The sequence below is a fragment of the Capsella rubella genome, unplaced genomic scaffold (genome assembly GCF_000375325.1).
Source record: "Capsella rubella cultivar Monte Gargano unplaced genomic scaffold, Caprub1_0 scaffold_13, whole genome shotgun sequence".
Classification (NCBI taxonomy): Eukaryota; Viridiplantae; Streptophyta; class Magnoliopsida; order Brassicales; family Brassicaceae; genus Capsella; species Capsella rubella.
Genome location: NW_006238911.1, coordinates 89,375 through 101,873, shown reverse-complemented (window position 1 = coordinate 101,873; position 12,499 = coordinate 89,375). Strand labels below are relative to the sequence as shown.

Below are 12,499 nucleotides of genomic sequence, written 5' to 3'. Positions count from 1 at the left end.
TTTTACTTGTCACAATGTATTGCCCTTCCACGCGTATTGTAGTTGAAGTGATAACATATAGCAATTTCATTTCCATATGTATATGACTATTTTTTAAGAAATATTTTATTATTGCTTTGCAAAATAGTGATTGGGGCTAGAAATTTGTTGGTAGTAAGCACACACGATTAAACTTTATCTTTATTATCTGCATTAAATAAAATAAAATTTCCGCAAATAATATCATTTAAAGACAACATCTCCACAATGTAATATCTTAATAACATTTTTATATCGAACAGCCACATGCTTTTAAAGGCACACCAGGTTCCTCTCTGTAACATACTCCATGAGGGTAGCCCCTTTCAAGGCATCTTTTGTCGCATTCTAGAGTTGTCGAGCAAGAACCTATCACAATAACTCCAGCTTCCACATTTTCTGTAATATGTAACAAATTATTACAAAACATTAAATATTAATAAACAAGTTATATATGTTTAAATTGAAACTGTAGATTGTTGCGTACTTGGGATGAAGAGAACAACCAAACACAAGAACACAAGAAATTAAATTTTGCATGATGAAACCATTTTATTTTATTTTTAAGGATGAAATATAATGGAAACACTTAGAGTTATATATATATATATATATTTTTATATATACCGAAAATGTGTTCCCTCCATAAGTGCAATATCTCAAAATATTTGGAATTGTTTTCATTTAAAAATTTGGTCAACCCGTTAATTTGTATTCCATATTTAGTTTAACTATATATCTTAGCTCTATATATGTAAAATATATTAATTTTTGACCAAATATCCAATATACATGAATTTATTTATATATGGAAAAAGATGGTTAGCATTTCCAACTGGAAAATATTTGTAAAGAACAATTATTGGGTTCACCCCTAGGGGTAAACCTATCTCATTCACCCCCTCCAAGCTAACCAATCAGAATTAGCCATGTCATCTAATTAAATTAATTAAAATAAATCATATTTATAAAACCAAACCAAAATTTAATCTTGCTTAATTACAAAATCTAAACCTTAACCACTATTTTATCAACCCAAACTTAATATAATATTTTTTTGGGACAAACTAAAATTGATTAAAACTTAAAGATTTTTACACTGCATGGGAGGGGGAACTGAAAATACCCACAAGGGCTAACAAAAGAAAGCAGTAGGCTACAACAAGAGCTGCAATAAAAGCAGTAAAAATAGTAGCAGAGGAGTTGCACAACAAAACTATATCATGGAGGATCCCTTTTAGCTTTGTAGTACTTTCATTTGCATTGATGAGTGAAAGCATGCCTTGAGAATCCCACAACACCGTTAGAAAGGCAAAATCCAGCTGATCGGTTGCCAATATGAGCGCTCTCCGCAATGCAAGGCCTGAGGCAACATAGGCTCCATTCACAAAGAAAGATGCAATACTGAAACAATCAGAACTTTTAAACGTCCATCCCAAACATCATAAACAAGAAGCGACAAACCACTCTACATCGTCCTCATGGCTAGAGTGTTGTGATAAGCTTCGAGTGAGTCATGCAATAGGGAAATTCAAGTGATCGAAAGAGCTCCCAAAAGCTGGGTGAAAACATTCACCAACAACAATTCTCGTTTCTACATCCAGCAGAATTTTTTAAAATTCAATGCTCCATATAACACTACCACTAAACACAAGTGAAGTAGTTAGGAGGAAATTAAGCTCCGTAAAGGAGAGATTATAGCTGTAAAAGCTCCAATGAACCAACTTAGTTGGCCGGTTGATGTTACTCAAAGATCTCTGTCCAAGCTGCCACAAGACAAGAGACAAATCGAGATAGGATCTGCATAATGCAGTAATTGATTGCATCAAGGCGATAAGAGTGCTACAAGAGAGCACAAATGTAATATATATATATATATATATATACAAACCAATGACAATTGAATTTGCTAACTTTGTATTCCACAAAACCACGACCACAAACTAAACGAACATCCTAATTCTTTCCATCAAAGGAGAGTTAGAGTGCGAAGAGAAAGAGTGTACATGGGGGCGCATCAGTGACAAATTACCAGATCTAGCAGAAGGGAACTGGAGGAGCGAGACAAAGGCTGTGAAGAGATTGGAAAGCATTGGCTGAGGAAGAGAAAATCCAAAGAAGAGGCAGATCTGAAGTTCCGGTGGAGGAGCAGGAGGAGGATTCAGAGAAGGGAGGCGGCCGAAGAAATCGGAAAGCAACGAGAGTGGCTCGAAAACACCAGAGGAAAGGAAATCATCATCTTAGGTAAGCGATTGTCGGAGAACAAAACGTCACCAGAGGATCACCCGGATGACTAACCTTAATCGCAATCACCAATCAAGAGAAGCGGTTGACGGAGGAGCAACACCGGTGGAAGAAGCTCATGTCGTCGAAGGAAGCGGCGCCTTTGGTTTTTGTGTCTTAATTTTGTTTACTTATAAAACTAGGATCGGACCCGCGCTACAGCGCGGGGGAAATGTCTCGAATTGATTTTGTGAAATAACGTAAGATATTGCTCTAGCGGGATATTATCCGGGAGTTTAGCTATTTTTAAGTAGTAGGAAATTTGAGTGGTTTGGGTTAATATTTTATTTGTAAAGCATATAGTAAATAAAAACCACATTTACTTTACATGCACTATATTTTTTGGTATTAAACTTAACAATTTTTACTTATAACCAATTAAAATCAAAGAAGGACAATATTATTATATTTAATTTCTTACTAATATTCCTTTGTAATTTGTTTTTTAAAATTTATTAATGGTTTTTTAATTTTATGTATTAATTAGTGGAATTTTATAAAGAGCATAACTATGCAAATAAATTTACACACATACATCTAAACTTGGACGTGGGGTATGAAATTTTATTAAACTTAACATATTTAGTTCCAATTTGTGTTGGATATTTTTAAGCAATATAATGAAGCCCATTTTACTCACGTAGCCCATCAAAAAAGTCTTACTAAGACTAAAGCAAAATCAACAACTCTCATCTATGAAAGGCAACTCCACCGACTAAATACACAGAGTAATTCGACAGTGATATAGCTTCTCCTCATCATATGTGAACAACCGATTGCCCTTTGAAACCCTGTTTTATCAATGCTTTTTAAACCTTAGAAATAACTTTCCAAATTATTTCTTGGCAAATTGTACTATGGTACCCAAATCTGATTCTGGGTATTAGAGATTGACGAAGACTTCCAGAGCGCGGGTTCGATTTCGGAATTTCGTTTTAATGTCGGCAGCTGCAGTATCGTCTATACGTCAATCACATCCAACGTCTTGCGATGCTTGAGAGAAGGTGCAGTTTTAGTTAACATTGTGAGTACAATTAGATAGATTAGGTACCTTTTCAATTGAAATTCACTTTGAATAGTTTCACATGAAATGGAGGTCGAAATCTAATTTACTGTAACAATAAGCTCGAGTTTTCTCATGTTTCAATTAAAGTATACCCAAAATCATTTAACAGTTTTCAGATGTTTCCTATTGATAGGTGTTTAATCAATTGTTTTATATCTTAATTTCTGACAATGTTTTCTCCGTTTACCTTCACGAAACACGTTTTACACCATCGAAATAGACTTCACAAACTATTGTTGTCCGTTGGATTTGAGTCTTGCACCATAAGGTCAGTTTGACTATATTCTGAACTACTTGAGTTGTTATATATTGAGATTGTTGAAGCATAGGTTTAGTTATTAAACCACTGTATGAAATCGCTCAATTTAAGAACATGTTAGATTGGGAAAAACACTCTTATTGATTATTATTGTGAACATGAAATAACTGTTGCAGACATTGCAAACGGAAATTGAAATAGTGAAATAGAAATGGGGATAGTGAATTTGAATGTAAAACTAAGAAATTGAAAACATACCAATCTTCCAATAAACCTCTCGCCACACAAGCTTCGTTGTAGGACTCATAAACCACACCTTCAAACTTCCTCAAGTCTTCATCACATGATGGACCTCTGAGGAAACGGAATAGCAGTTTTAAACTCAAATTACGATCAAACTTACTTGGTAAAGATGCTCTCCTACTTGTGTTGATTCTCAATCTTCTTCTCCAGCGTTTTTCTTTTGGGTCCCAAGTAAAGTATGATGGGATCTCTTCAAAAGTTAATTCCTTAGCTTGTGGAATGGTGACGTTTAGATCGAACCATGCTTGTAGCATTGGGTTTTTGAAATCTTTCATTGCTTGGTCATTCACCATTTTTTCAAAGGGATTGTTTGCTGTATTTGAGAATTGTTTGGCTGCTTTGTTGTGTATCAATTGATAGGTTTCTAGGCTGCGTCCTTTAACTTTATATAGATTTTTGAGGTAGGGTTTTTTGTATCTCTGGATCCCTGGTTTACAGCATTGAATATATCAGATATTGAGTATATTTCTGTTTTTGGTTCATATGAAGATATGCAAATGATGGAATATTCTCCAGATCAATGCATATTTATTTTTAAAATACGAAACTTAATGATGAATATATGTTTAGATTAGTACAAATATATATTCTTAGGTTTTTATATATAAAATCTCCCTTAAAACCTCGACAATGTTCTCTTATAACATGCAATCTCCTTCTAATTTTTTATAAATGATATTGTAATCCCTTTTATAATAATTATGAAATGTGAAATGTTTCCAAAGTCTTCTACATAGTAAACGTAGGTAGAACTAAAAAATTGTAAACTGGTTGCAACTAATACAATGTCGTTTTTATTGTTGTAGCAAAAAAAGAGTACCGATGCATCACTCTTAAGATAGTAGCCATAGAACTTGTGGAGCTCTTGGTCTACACATGCCTTCCTGCCATGTACCTGTACAATTTATAATGAAACTACTAAGGAACCGTATTGTGTTAAACATTCCTGTATCACTTAGTCGTTAAATTAATAAGTATAGATAGAAGGAAATTACCACTGGACTACGACTGAACATCTTCACTTTTCTAGATTCTGAAAAACCTCTTTGAAAACAACATTCATCGTTTTTGTTTGGGGGTTTCCTTCCTTGACAAGTATTAAAACTTTCAGACCACTCTTTGAAGTAACTCTTGACAATGCAACGTACAACTGGTCATGAGAGAAGACTGGTCGAGGCAAAAAGAGACCCACTTCTTTCAATGATTGGCCTTGACTCTTGTTGATGGTCATAGCAAAAGCAAGAGTTAGTGGAAATTGTCTTCGCCGCATCTTGAAGGGAAGTTTAGTGTCTGATGGCTTAATAAACATTTGAGGAATTAACACTAAATCACCACTCCTATCTCCAGTAATAACCATTGCCTCTATAACATGGTTAGCCATTTGAGTGATTTGAAGCCTTGTTCCATTACATAACCCCCCTTTTGGATCAATATTCCTCAGCAACATAACCGGAGCCCCAATCTTTAACCGCAAACTGTGTTGTGGTAATCCAGATAATTTGATGCTGTTCAAAAAGTCTGGAGTGAAAATAGGATTGTCTGCTGAATCTAGATCGGTAGGATCAATACTATCACTGCTGTAGTAAATTTTCTCTGCACCTGAAATTTAAGATTGTAGCCGCTTTAGATGTTAGAATTGTCCAAACCATGAAGATCCATCATGTTTACAGTTGTAGTTAATTTAATTGGAGCAATTTAATAACTTACCAGATAACTTATCAAGCATGCTTTGATTGATAGTGTTGACATCTTCATTTGTTGGTGCTAGGATTGCTCTTTGTTGGAAAAACTTAGGATCATTAATCTCTTTCAATGCTTTAACATCCCCATATATTTCCCTACTAATCGCCTCTATAGGGTCCTCCACATCCTTTATTAGAAACTCTTCGGGAATGTCAATAAGTGCCTCTCCATCATTTGGTTCTGCAATCTTTCCATCACCAACATCCAAAATCCAGTTAGAAAACTCTTCAATGTCTTTAGCCTCTTCTAAACTTAAGTTGTTGCTGAGAAGCCGCATATTCTTGGTTAGCTTTAAGACTTTGCAATGGTCCCATAGGTAAGAAGCATTTAACGATGACAACACAATCTCAGCTCTACTTCCCCCATTAATAACTGGTAGAATTTGTCTGAAATCCCCACCAAAAACAACAACTTTCCCACCGAAAGGCCTATCATCAACCTTCCTAACACAATCATTCAAACTCCTATCCAAATTCTCGAAACAATACTTACTCATCATTGGAGCTTCATCCCATATGATTAAAGAAGCTTCTTCCATCAATTTAGCTAAATCGGAATTAGGAGTCATAGTACATGATGTGTTATCATCGGGAACAATTGGAATGCCAAACCTAGAATGAGCAGTCCTTCCACCAGGAAGCAGGAGAGAAGCAATGCCGCTAGATGCCGTATTTATTACTATCATGCCTCTATATCTAACTGCAGCAGATAGAGTCTTCCAAATGAATGTTTTTCCTGTGCCACCAAAACCGTAAACGAAAAAAACTCCCCCTTTATCGTTAAGTACAGCATCCAGTATTTCTTCAAGTACTGCCTTTTGTTCTGTTGTTAACATCTGCACCCATTTTTCATGATATTCTTTCTGCTTTTGCCTATTGTATTTCATTTCTTCAACAATCAAATGATTAGAAATATCAATACTCTCTCTTTGAGGCTGCGGCATTTTCTCTATTGTAGCTAGAGATCCCCCATTCATTAGAAGTAGCTTCTCCACTTCAATGAGAGTGTAGTTTCTTTTGTCTGAATCAGACAACTTCAGCTCTGTACAATACAAATATATTGGTTAGTTTTGTTTACTCCAAGAACGATTTTATAAATAAAAAAAACAAATAAAATGACATAATCTAAATTACGTTTATTAAAAGCAGCTCAAGTCAGCGATATTTACCTGGATTGTTGTACTCTTCTTGTTTTCTTCTCTCAATATCTTCTGACAGAAATAACCATGTTTCTTCCAAAACATGTTCTGGACGGGATAATGATTCAGACAGAATCATATTAGCAAACAAATTCTTTAAATGGTCCCCAAAACACCATAGACTTGCATCTATCAAACAATCAATGAATATTTGATCATCATCCAGAATACCTCTTGCAAAACACGCTTCTTTATACGTTTTATAGACAACACCTTCATATGTCTTGAGGTCATCAAAGGATTTTGGTCCACGAACTATCTTTAAGAGGATACGCATGTAATACTCTGCTTCCATTCTGCGAGGAACATAGTTAATCCTACCTAAAGAGAAACCTCTTTTCCTTTCTTGCCATTGCTTTTTCTTACCTTGCCATGTAAAATGAGCCGGTATCTCTGAATAAAGCCACTGATTAGCTGAAGGATTGGTCTGATTAAGGTAGAACCAAGCAGTCAGTTGAGAATCTTCATTTACTGATTTTTGCAAAACTTCTTCAATGTCATCATCCTTTTTAAAGTAGCACGGTTTCTTCCCTTCTACATGGAAAGATAGCTTTTGAACCGGTGTAGTTCTATACTGAATTGGGAATTTAAATATCCTCCAAATAGCTTCAGATGCAGAAACATACCTACACATTATTATCTATATTAACATTTTTGGAGCAATTTTTGAAAAAACCATTGGATTTTGAAACTATTTACATCACTGCCATTGTATTTATTGAAAGTAATTAATTTCTTAGCAAATATTAATTCAAACTCGCCCATAAATTAGGAAAATATTTAATAATCTTAATTAACAGTTTAATTTAACTAACATGATTAATTTCTTACTCCCCATAAATTAGGATACAGTTTAACTACTACCTTTAAAATTAGCAAATATTTAGGAAACAAAATAATCGACACAACGAAAATTAAGTTGTATAATCAAATTTTAATTCACAAATTGTAGTATTAGAAAACAAGTAAATAATGTATTTCGACCATAAATTAGATGGGAAATAATGATTAATTTAATTCAATCGTTGTTTGTCTAAAAAAAAAAAAAAACCCCCACATTGTAGGTTGATTTTCCTACAATTATTCCTACAATTTCGTAAATATTTAATAAAATACTTACCTATTATTCCATCGCAAATTCAAATGTAATAATACTATTAAATGTGATTTATTAAAAATCCATATCCGATTTTATATAGCATATTCTTAACTTCTTTAACAAGAATATCTTAATTTGATTCTGAATTTATTCCTCTCGACCTCTATAATTCACTATAAATACTACATATTTCTATGCTAAACAATCATCAACACTTAAAAGACTCCACAATTGAGAGAGACGACAGAGAACATCTTTTGTAGAAATTAATTTTTTTTTCTTTTTTCTTTGAGGTTCGATTGTTTCAAGCTTGGTGGATAACAAATTTATTCTGTATTTTTTTCTGACTTAATTGTTTTGCTCTCTTTTTAAATTTTTAATTTACCTGTATATATAAAAATCTAATATTTAAACACTCACAAATGCACATAATCCATAGTATTTTAAACAAAAATAATTTTTAAACTCATTCATGGTAGAAGTAGAACCAAATCCAGTTATATACAACATGCCGTTGTAAAGTGAACTTACTAAGATTTTACAAATATTTCATTCTTCAATCATCTATATTAACATTTTTGCAGAATTTTTTGAAATAATTCATAGACGAGTTGTAAGACGAGACGCGTTTGAATTAATAATATAAAAAATTAAAATATCATTAATCTCATATTTCAATACGGGTAAACTCTTCATTTTACTACTTAATATAAGACATGTATAATTAAATTGATTTTATGAAAATTGGTATTATGAAATCTTAATAATAGTGAAATAAACTCCAAAAAATTTTTTATGTAAATTCCGGAAAAAAAAACTGAATTTAAAAAAAAAATTATTTGCCCGCGGTGTACCGCGGGTAAAAATCTAGTCTAATTTTACGATTGTATTATTTCCATAACTAATTAGAAGATTTCCAAATATTTCTCTAACTAATTTAATATAATCTATTAAAATAATTATTATTCTTCTTTCACTTTTATTTGATCTTATTTTTAATTTATGATATTATACTATATAATATAAATATTTAATAATAATTTAACTTTTTTTGCATATACTGCAATTTGAATTTTTTGAAACGGACATATAATACTCAACTACTCTCGGTTAAATATTTTGGACAATGATTTAAAATCATTATAAGTATGACCAATATTAAAACCATTGTTACATGAGCATATTTAAAAATTTTAAAAGTTTCAAAATATTATGATTAAGAGGTTCAAATATATATAAACTTTAGAATTTATCATATGGAATTTTTTTTAAGACATAAATGTAATTTTGGAGACATAATTTTAGTTGATAAAATATATTATATATCAAACTATTTAAAATTTATATTGTTCACGGGTAGTTTGTTAAATCACAATTATAATGATAAAGCGAGTTATGAATAATGTTTTTTACAAAATGGATTCTGTTACGGGTTGGTCCTTCAAAAAAATTATTGTAAATATGTAATTTTACATATATTCCTACTTCTACTACAAAATGGTCAAAATGAATATTTTATCGACAAATATTATTTCGTGCTGTTAAATTATCACCGTGTTTTTAGTTGTATCAAAACTCAATATATAATTATTTACTCACTTTTTCCTTTATTATTTTATTTAAACTTATTATACAAATATATGATTCACCGTAATCGACTGGATTGCAATAAAATTAAAATGTAACATATTCTAATCTGTTAAAGGTTATATATATATGTAAATATTTCCTCCGCGCTGTAGCGCGGATCCGAACCTAGTTCACAAGTAATTATCAAACTTTATATTAACAAAATCGTGCTTTATGGTAGATGTTATGATCGTATACTTTGAAAATAACTTTAACGTAAATTTAATCAAAAGGAGAGGGTGAAGTCACGTACCTACAATCAAAGTAATCTTTGATTTCATTTTTCTTCTTTTGGTTTGCGTTGGAGTTATCAACCTTTGATGAAGTTGTAGTCTCGGTAGAATCATTTGGCTCCACAACAAAAGCTACTCTATCAGGCCCCTTGTTTATGTACTTAAACAAATATTTGATGGATCCGGTTTGGTTACACCACTCGACATTGATATGAGCCCTGTACCGTAGACATAGCTTCTCATTATAAGGAACTACATAACGGTTATCACACTTGAATCCACCTTTTTCCACATAATTGGTTGATTGTCGCCTTCTATAAGTAGGAAAACCATCTTTCCCTATTTTAGTGAACTCCGCATGAGACTTTGGAAACATCTTAGAACACTTACCATCCACCATACATGGTGAGTTCTTATTAGCAGCTCCACAAGGACCGTGAATCATAGAGTCTTTTATGATTTCATATAACTCTGGTTTCTCTTCTTTATCCGGAATCTCTGCGCAAATGATTTTATTGATGTCATCTGATGTTGGCAGCTTACTTTTATTGTCCATGAAGAGTAGAATGTGAGCATGAGGCAATCCTCTTTTCTGAAACTCAACTGTATACATAGCTGAAAGTAGAATGATAGATAGTTAAAAAAATAAAAAATGTGACTAATAAGGTGTTAACTCTATATGGCCAGAGAATAAATAATTAAAAGATATAGTATGTATAGTATACCTGCCACTGTTTTCCCTAGATACTTCTTTTCAGTTAAGTCAACCATCAATGAGTCAAGCTTGATTTTGAATATGCGGCAGATGATGTCAGGCCTATCATTTTCAGTAAGACCGCGTGCTTTTACATACCGAGTTATCTCTGGCCACTTGGGATTACATGTAAATGTGATAAAAAGGTCTGGGAAGCCATAATGTTTGCATATAGCCATAGCATCATAATAGCTTTGAACCATATAACGTGGACCACCAGTGAAGGAAGATGGGATTGAAACCGGATTACCTTGCTCACCTAGGATGTTAACTCCTGAATTTGATGCTTCTTTTATGGAGCTGTAATTTTCACACCTTAACTTAGACTGGTTGAACTTGATGTATTTCAATATGTTTGCTTCTATAGCTGGGTACGCATCCACCACATACTGCTGGAACAACCTTCTAGATAGTAACAATGTAGGCGATTCTGATTCTCTTTCTTGAATGCGGAACGCAAACCATTGTCTCATACTTATGCACTTGATCTTCTTAGTTTTCATTTTGTCAGTGTAACCTTTCTGAATTCCTGGTCTGAATCCATCTTCTCCAAAGATGTGAATCAAGGGATATTGTAATGCCAGATAAGAGGGATGTATCTCACTGATTCTTTGAAGTAGTCCAGTAGATTTTTCTTCAATAATTATATCGCGTTCTGGCATCTGTTTAACAAAATCCCCAGGAATAAGTGCAGCTATCTCCCCAGCCGTAGGATTAGTGTAATTCCTACCATCAATCCCGATACGGTCACTTATTATCCTCATGTGGAAAGTCTCATCAGCATTGTTTGCAAACCGGTCTCTAGCCATTCGAAAATGTTCAACATATGGATTAGCATCATCCAACATCTTTATCATTGGTTCAATTATTTCCTTCTTGAGCATCTTCTTCCCAACAGGTTCATTAGTAGCTTTTGTTTTGCTGTATATAAAAAGGATGGCGTTATTAGAAAATGATATAATGAAGACCATTCGTGTGTGAAACAAATTAGACAAAGTTGTACTAACCTCAGAATTGTTTCTCTATTGGAAACCTCATTTTTTGTGTCAACAATATAAAGTTGAGAGAACTTTGCATGATCATTGGCTTTAGGCTTCATACTACCAATAAGATGATAGTTAGCTCCTTGTAATTGAAACATGTTAGGGCCAGTGCCTAGATTGACTGTTTTATCAACTTTTCCTCCGAGAGATGTCATTGCAAAAACCATACAATAACCCCTAAGATTTGCTTGAAAATGCCTGCTTAATCTATCTTTACTAGTGAGTAACTTTCTCAGAAATTCTGGTGATTGTTTGAACAGCGGCAGCTTGACAGTTCCTTGAAGACAACACAAAGAGAAGGTAGGACAGCGAGCATTACGTCTCTTGTTGAGTCTCTCAGCATACCACATTTTAGCACCACAATACTGACATGTATAATCTGCATCTCCATGGTCTAAATAAGCTGAAATTGAAACATAATTAAGATTTAGGATTGTGTTTAATGTGATGATTAAATATAACAGCTACATGAGCCCAAATTACATGTTTCTTGTTTCTTTTTTCTGGCAGCATTCCCTTTGGTAGCTCGTTTTCCATTGCTATTGATTTTTTCGTGAGCCATAGGTGATGTAGATGGTAATACATCCTCTGACAAATAACCTTGTGTCATTTCTTCATCACTGCTTGTTAGATAATAATGTTGGTCCTCCTCATGATTTTGCTCATCTACATTTGATGCACAACTTGTTAGTAATATTCATTATACAATGTAAGTTGCCTTTGATTATTTTTGCTTTGATGAGAATACCTTCAGAAGACTGAGACCAGTAAGCGTCATTAAATTCTGCTTCTAAGTTCCTTGGTGTATTCATGGGTTTTTTCTGTGTCTCTTCTACTAAGATGCCATCAGACCGAGAACAGACATAGGCCG

The 12,499-nt window shown here is 33.3% G+C and overlaps 1 long non-coding RNA gene across 1 annotated transcript; it reads left to right on the top strand.

Annotated features, from left to right (window-relative positions):
- The first annotated feature begins 3,591 nt into the window (after positions 1 to 3,591).
- LOC111829387 lies at positions 3,592 to 5,044 on the top strand. Its single transcript, XR_002832873.1, has 2 exons — positions 3,592 to 3,635; positions 4,736 to 5,044. It is a non-coding gene; the product is annotated as an uncharacterized LOC111829387 (long non-coding RNA).
- Positions 5,045 to 12,499: the final 7,455 nt, after the last annotated feature.